An 8,177-nucleotide genomic window follows, 5' to 3' on the forward strand; every position below is an offset into this window, starting at 1 on the left:
TTAAATCTACCCAGGCGGAGATCCAAAATGACGGTGGCAGGCTTGGCTTAGTTATATCACTCAAAACTCGTTCCCGTTTGTCTCATTTGATCAAGAGGGAATCGTTAATGTTTTCATTAAGACAGTATTGCCTTGCTTTTCTAATATTTACAATGATAGAGAGTAAATTTCACTTTTCACCCACATTTACTTCCAACCTTTTCTTTTGAACCAGAAACAAAAATGATAGACGTTTAAAACACGTGACATCATCCACCCTTGTCAAATGTAATAGCATGATCATTTCAATTGTAATGCCTTCTTATCCCAACGTTACTTTGTTTCTTTGCTACAGTAGCGAACACTAAACTACTACTAGTCCTCTAGATATGACAATCAACCACAAAATTCCCTAAACCAGGTAACATTAAACATAATCTAGAAAATCATGTGTCAATTCACGAGTTTGCTCACAGAGCACTGTGATTTCATATTTGATCATTTCTTTTGAACGCATACAATGACACCTTTGTACTACCCCCTAAAGTCATCAAAATAAATGCGCAAAACACGGATTCTGATTTGCTTATAGATCCTCTAACAACAGAGGAAGTTTGAAGACAAAATTCTGTTCAGTAGGGGAGATGGGGGGAAAGCGTCTCTCGCGCAATTCCCCCCGCACCCGCGGTACGGGCGGTTACGGGTGGTTCAGGTCTCAATGTAGCCAGAAATTCAGAACCAAAGTGGGTGGTGCTTATTTCTGTTACGCGCGAGCACACATCACAGCCTGTCAAGAAAGCTAGCGTGTAATTGGTCCATCTGTTAAAGTAAACACTTTAGTTAAACCAAAATGGCGTCACGCGAGAGACTTTCGAAAGGGTATTTTTTATGTTAAATACAATTTCCACGGATGCCGACTTTGTCCATCCACTTGCAGCTAAATACAGGAATTGCACCGACCTGTGATTGGAAGTTAAAAATAGCATTAGTCACGCTGTTGAGCTCAAGAGACCTGTAGATCACGTAGGCATTTGTATTGTGAAGTGAACCATGAACGATGAAGTCGGGAACAACTGAGACATCAGCTCCAGTGTCGACTTTAAATTCAACGCTATTGCCGTTAATAGAGACATTTGTTTTCCAAGGATCTATGTGTAGACTATCAATTTCGTCTAAACCAAGGGCACCAAGAAAGTAATCTTATCATCCTCTACGACTGTATTTAATTTTCCGCTTAAGCAGACGGCCTGACCTTTCTTTTCACATTTTCGGCAATGGGCATCTTTGGCAGGACACTGGTTTCTTTTGTGAGCTGGACTTTTACCACATCGTTTGCAGACATCATTGTTTACATCGTTTTGGCCTACCGAGTGCTTGTAGGTTTTCCCTTGAGGATTCTATGATGTCCTTGGGGACTTCTGAGGTTTGGACTTATGAACTCTATCCACTTTTGCTGGTTGACAAACCCTTGTCCTCTAACTATAGATTGTTGGCTTCTAACTGATTCGCTCTGTCCAACACTGTTGGTGGCTTTTTCCAAGGTAAGGTCTGCATCCAACTGGAGCTTTTCTGACAGCTTTTGGTCAGCTAGACCCACCACAATACGGTCACGGTTCGTTTCGTCGTGTAACAAACCAAATTGACAATGTTCGGCAAGGCCATATAAATCAATGATAAACGAGTTAACCGGCTCACCGGTTTCTTGCTTACGTCGGTGAAATTTTACACGTTCAAAAGATATTTCATATTCATATTTCTATGAATCGTCGGTTGTGAGGGCAAATGTCGCCAGTATATCATCACTTTTGCTATCCAAAGAATATAGGGACGTATTTACTTAGCTCTCCTCATCTCTTTTACTTCATCCAGATGCAGAACGAAACCGCTCGAATCGCTTTATCCATCTGATCCATTCGGAAGGTTTCGAGAAGTCGAATTCTTCTAGTGGCGATATTTGGTACGACACTGGATTGATCATCGGTGCTTGATTTCCACTCGAAGATCCTTCAGGCATCCTTGATCCTCGAACTCAAATAATCCTTTCCAGAGCTTGATCTATTCTTATGATCCCACTCCCGACACCATGTGTTGTTCGATGGCCGAAATCAAACAAGAAATACACTAGATTGTAAACACAACTGGATGGTTTAATCCGCCATCAAGTAATCACTCTACCCGAACATTATTAAAATAATAAGCTCCGTTATGCACGCATTCGAAAAAAGGTTTTAATGGTGACGTCATCTATAAGTCAGTCCTCAAATAGATCATAAGTGAAAACTATTCAGAATGCGTGCATAACCTACCTTACTATATAATTGTTAATAATTAAGAGGACATCCGTGCAAAAATCAAACAAAAGTGAAATTTTTATGGCAAGGGTCAAAAATTCAAGTTGTCTCAAGTTTTGCACACAAGTAGACCCTAGTAATAAAAGAAAGACTGTGTATTTTTTTTCCTCAAATATGTTTTTATTTTCGATAAAAACGAACTTTTCGCTTTCACCCTCTAGAATCGATGGATCGGGTCATAACAGGTCGAAAATTGAACACTTTCGCTCGCTTCGCATTTCAAAGATATTACGTCTAGGGAAATCTTATCAACGTGTGCTCTTTCATAGACTCTTCGTCTTCTGTAAAAGGTAAGTTGTGTCGAAATTGGTTGCTTAGAAGCTTTTGGCCATGCGAAAAAACAATGTGCTCTCTTCTGTTACAAAAAAATGTCGGTGAAGAAAACCTCTTTTTTCACCATGTGCCATTATTCAGAATTCCACCAAATTACGTATGTAAATTACCGAAGGAATTATCTGCAAAATGACCTAAAGTTTCCTTTGGGAAAATGCTTTCTCGCGACGCAGGAAACTCTTCAAAATAGCACACGGAAGACATAAAATCACGCAACATGTAGATTGCGTGACCAAAGAGTTAAGGAGCATTCCTGCCTTTGAAATTACTCAAAATCTTCAAATTTTCAGAAACAAATAACAAATTTATACCCAGTTTTGCTAAATTATTATGTCTTTTATCATTTGAAGTTTGTTTCTGCAGAGATATTCTGTCATCGTTTTGTCTAGTACAATTCAGTGCCAGCGACGGTATACGATCAAAAACTTTGCTGGTCTTTCGCATACGAATCTTAAGCTTCTGCCCCTTTTTTGACTTGCTAACCCGTGTCTTTTAACTAGCCTAAGGTAAACGAAAATCCACAAAATGTTACCTTACAGAGGCCCCTGCAGGAGTTAAGTGAGAGCTTGCGTGACTAATTTACATAATTGCGGTAAGAGTCGTCGTGCTCGTGTGACGGAATAATTTGGACCTACGAGTGGGGTCGGTCGACGTCATTTAAATAGGCACGAATACGAGGAAAAGAAATAATGAGTCTAGATGTCCATTCAGCTCTGAGTTTTCCTCAATTTGTACTCGTGTTATTTTTTTTTCCGCGTGAGTAAAAACTATGATGTTTGTTGACTTCTCTATTTAAAAGCGAGACAGTCAATTAAATTAACAAAACTTAATAAACATTGCTCCATTCGATTTTTCTGGCGTGAAACTAAAAAAATAATTATTTCCCGCCCCTTTTGAATCGGAAGTCTCGCTTGTGAATGAAATGGAAGCTTCTTGCTCGTTTAAGTTTATAGTTGGAAGTGCTTGCTCGTACAACCGACGAGACAGGAGTATATTATTTGAAGTGGTTCCCTTGGTGTCGTGCAATAAGGATGTACAGGGTCATAAAAGTGCTTGGTGTTTTGCCGGAGTTGAGAACGAGAGTGAACTTATCCTTGCCCGAGCAGGTATTTTTTACATGAGTGCAAAGGATATAAACGCCTTAACAATTTGTCCATTCCACCGTTCTGAGCTTGGCACTGGACGGCGAAGGAGCCAGAATACCTGCAGAATTCCAGATGAGATCGCTTCCCACGGCAAAGGAAAAGGTGTCAAGGGAGACAGAGGCGTTAGCAGAGCGATATCAAAAGTTATATTTCAGAGAACCGGCATCCTTGTACCTCTAGGTTCAGGTGTGGCTTTCATGAACCCTATTGCAAAAGAGATAATTGTTGTGTAATATATGTGTTCTATGTATTCAGATATGGGTACTTTTAAAGAAATGCAATTTTTCAGTAGACATAAATTATTGGCTGAGTGAGTCTTAAAATTGGTTCTGGTCCAGATTAGAGATGATAGGAACTCATACCTTGAATTAAGTACGTCGAAGGTTTGACGGCTTCGGGCTAGGCTAAGTTTGTTCTCTCTGTATTACTTCGCCACGATCTGTAGTCATTTTTTCGATCATGGGAAGGAAGAGCTCCATGTCAAAGTTAACTTCCACTGAAAGTCATTTCACTCGTCATCGTTTTTGTCGTCATCGTCTTCATCATCATTGTCGTTATCATCATCATCAACATCATCAGCATCATTATTATTATCGTTGCCATTATCATTACCGTTATCGTTTTCATAACTGTTTCTTCTATTACCATTGCACAGGTATCTGTAGAAAATACAGAGAGAGTTTTGAAAGCAAGTCACAGATTGATGAACTAACGCTTGCAATCAAGGATCTAAAGATGGTGAGCAATCTAATCGATAGCTTCAATAGAATTGCACCGCCTTTTTTTAACGTAATATCACTTTCTGAAGAAGTAAATAAAGTTATACTAAGATTTCTATTTGTTTTTGTAAGTAATGTAGGAGGGCTTAATTAAGCAAGAGCAGTGACGAGCCTGCTGCAGTGCAAACAAATTCCGTAAATAGAGTGCCAAGCCATATAGCCGCTACTCAAACTTGTGCTTTGAATATATCCTCAGGCCAACAGTAATAACATACCAATGAATCCTACGGTTACTCCAGAAAAACATGAACCTCCTGCATTGGCTACGGAAACAAAGAAGACCCTTTACCACCCATCTGAGAGCTCAGAAGATTTTGAAAGCGCAAAAGAGGTAAAAGGTACTTGTAGTAGTTCTGAAATACCGCCGGGACTGACCGCGGAAACACCTGGGAGCTTTTACCACCCATCTGAGAGCTCCGAAGATTCCGATGGCGCAAAAGAGGCAAAAGATAGTTCTAGAAAAGCTCTCAATGCATTCCTAGCATGTAGGGATGTCAGCCCTGTACGTCATCAGTTGCTAACATCGTGGGATTCAATAGCCCGCAGAACACAACGCTACCACATTCGTAAAGCAAGACAAGTTGTGATACCAGCCTTAGAAGAAATTGCACCTGGGAACGCTGAAATCCTCTTGAATAAACTAGTGATATCAAACGACGTCGCTTTGACAGAGGACGAAGTTGACTTAACGCTTGTTGACGCCTCAGCAGAGTGCTACAAGAGTGCGAGCCACTGAGCACACGAAGGCAAATCCTATCCATTATTGCTGACAAAGTTAGCTATCGAACGTTACAGAGTTGGATTCCTAGTCTAACACGATATAGATATAATGTCGCCAGGCAACACGCTCACATGTATGGAGGAGGTACTGAAGTTGAAACTCGTAGTGTGCCGAGAATGTATGTCTCAGCCTTAAAGCTCGACCACTTCCTTGACTTCATCACAAGTGAACACATTATCCAAGAACTTCCATTTGGTGAACGGACATTGAAATTATCATCCGAAAAGAAAATAACAGTACCCAATGTGGTAAGAAAGGTCATCCCAGAGCGAGTTATTCAACAGTATAACCTGTTTTCCACCGAGACGAGTTTTGCCCCGATGGGACGCAGCACCCTTCATAACATTCTAGACGAGTGCTCAGCTAGTGTAAGGAACTCATTACAGGGACTCGATTACTTTACAGCGCAAGGCACACAGGCTTTTGATGATTTAGAGAGTGTTGTCGATAAGCTCGGAGAAGACTGTGGGATGGGCTCATCCTGGGTGAAAGAAAAGAAGGAACAGCTGAAGGAAGGAAAGAGATATCTGAAGAGTGATTACAAGGTACCGTTATTATCCCTATTATCATTATTATTATCATTATTACTATTATTACGATCATAACACTAAAAATAATCGAGTGTGCTTCATCGGTTCTTATCACAATACAGAGATGTGAATTATTAATAAAGACATGCAGATAGACAGGGACCATAGTCATTATCATACGTTCCAATTCGAGATTTTTGTTTTCAATTAATAGGTACACATTTCAACGAGCTCAAGTGTACCAGACCTTTGTGGAGCCTACGCGCTAAGTTGTCCAGACGACACAGACTACCTTGAAATTTGTCATCACAACCACAACCACACATGCGACCTATGTTCTCGTCTTACATCTGTTGTTGCTGAAATCGAGAGAGCTGAACAGGAAGTGGGAGGCACAACCGATACGAAAGGAGATTTGGCCTTTGTGACTTTACAGTCCAAACAATGCATAAATTCTTGGAAATCGCACTTACTGCATTCAACAAACCAGGACGAGTCCAGATTAGACGTCATCGATAAGCTGGATAAAACTTCTGTCTTACTGGTCTTAGACTGGGCTATGAAATATCTACCAAAGAGATTCAGGGAGAGCCAAACAGACTGGTTTGGTAAGAGAGGTTTGCCATGGCATATCACGGTTGCGACGAGAAAGGGAAATGATGGCAAGATTGAGATTATGACATTTGTACACTTATTTGAGACGTGTAACCAGGACAGTTCTGCAGTTCTCGCCATACTTAACGACGTCTTTCGTCGACTGAAGGATGTCATGCCTCATTTACGATCTATTTATCTTAGACAAGACAACGCCGGGTTTTACCACTGCGCTTTAACCCTAGTTACAGCCAGCAAAGTAGCAGAGCTAAACAATCTCTTCCTACGCAGAATGGATTTTTCAGATTCCCAAGGAGGAAAGGGATCTTGCGATCGGAAAGCTGTAACGATCAAATCCCATATGGCCATCCATTTGAATTCAGGCCACGATATAGAGTCGGCATCCCAAATGCAGGAGTCAATAGAATCATTTGGAGGTATCCTTGGAGTAAAAGCAGTATTGTGCAGGCCTCTTTGTCTTCCATTAAAAAGCCAGTGAAATGGGATGGTGTGAGCTTTGTCAACAACGTTCAGTATGGCGAGGAAGGTGTGAGAGTATGGAGATCCTACAAAATTGGAAGAGGCAAATTCATTCCTTGGAGCAAGTTTCATGTTCCTGATCAGGACGAAGTTCCAATTCTGGAATGCAGAGCAGCAAGCGAAAATATAAAAGCAAATTTTGTTCCTATCAAGCCGAGACCAGCTGAGGCTGCTAAAACATCTCAAAAGCACCAAGACAGCACTGATGAAGGTACCGATGATTCAAGTGAAGAATCGCGCGCTTCCACAACTAAAAATATTTTTTTCTGCTCGCAAGAGGGTTGCATTAAGTCCTATCAACGCCATTCGTCATTACAGAAGCATCTCGAATGTGGGAGACACAAATATGTTCTTGAATATGGAACTCGTTATGACCGCGCCGTGCTAGGGTATGCCTCTAGACTGAGAAGGGACCGGGTGCTGTGCCGGAACTGCGGGACACGGAATCCACCCCGTCATCGTCTGTAGCTTCTCTTGAAATGGGATGGGCCCTAAAGCAGAGTCGTTCTCGCGATATTCGTTTCACTGATAAACAAAAGGACTACTTGATAGCCAAGTTTCAAACTGGAGAACAAACGGGACAAAAGGCAGATGCTGCAAGTGTCTCAAGATTAATGAGGTCTGAGAAAGACGAAAACGGCGAGCAGCTATTTGACTACTCTGAGTTTCTTACAAGCAGGCAAATTTCTAGTTTTTTTTCTCGTCTGGCCTCAAAGCGAAGTCTCAACCACCAAGAGGTCAACCAGAGCGATGACGATGAGCAAATCAGAGCAGAAAAGGAGAGCCAGCTACAAGCAATGAAGAAAAAGGTGGTGTCTGAAATTTCTATTCAGCACGCACATCCAATCTTGTACAACGATTACAGCATTTGTGAACTAGTTAGGAATTCTAAGCTTTCAAACTTTTCAATTAAAGTGTTAAATGACATTTGTTCTTCTTTCGGACTCGATACTTCCCAGGTCATAGTTAAGAGGAAGAAGCCGTATGTCGATATTCTAACAAGCCTTGTAATGGGCTGCCAGTGTTAGGCAAATGGGGAATGAATGACAATGTTTGATGGTCGCTGCAGTTGCCATTAGTTGTGAATTCTTTGCTGTAGTCCTGCTGACACGGTTTCACAACTGTGTTTTTACCGATCGAACAAG

Source organism: Pocillopora verrucosa, chromosome 8 (genome assembly GCF_036669915.1).
Source record: "Pocillopora verrucosa isolate sample1 chromosome 8, ASM3666991v2, whole genome shotgun sequence".
In the NCBI taxonomy this organism is placed as follows: Eukaryota; Metazoa; Cnidaria; class Anthozoa; order Scleractinia; family Pocilloporidae; genus Pocillopora; species Pocillopora verrucosa.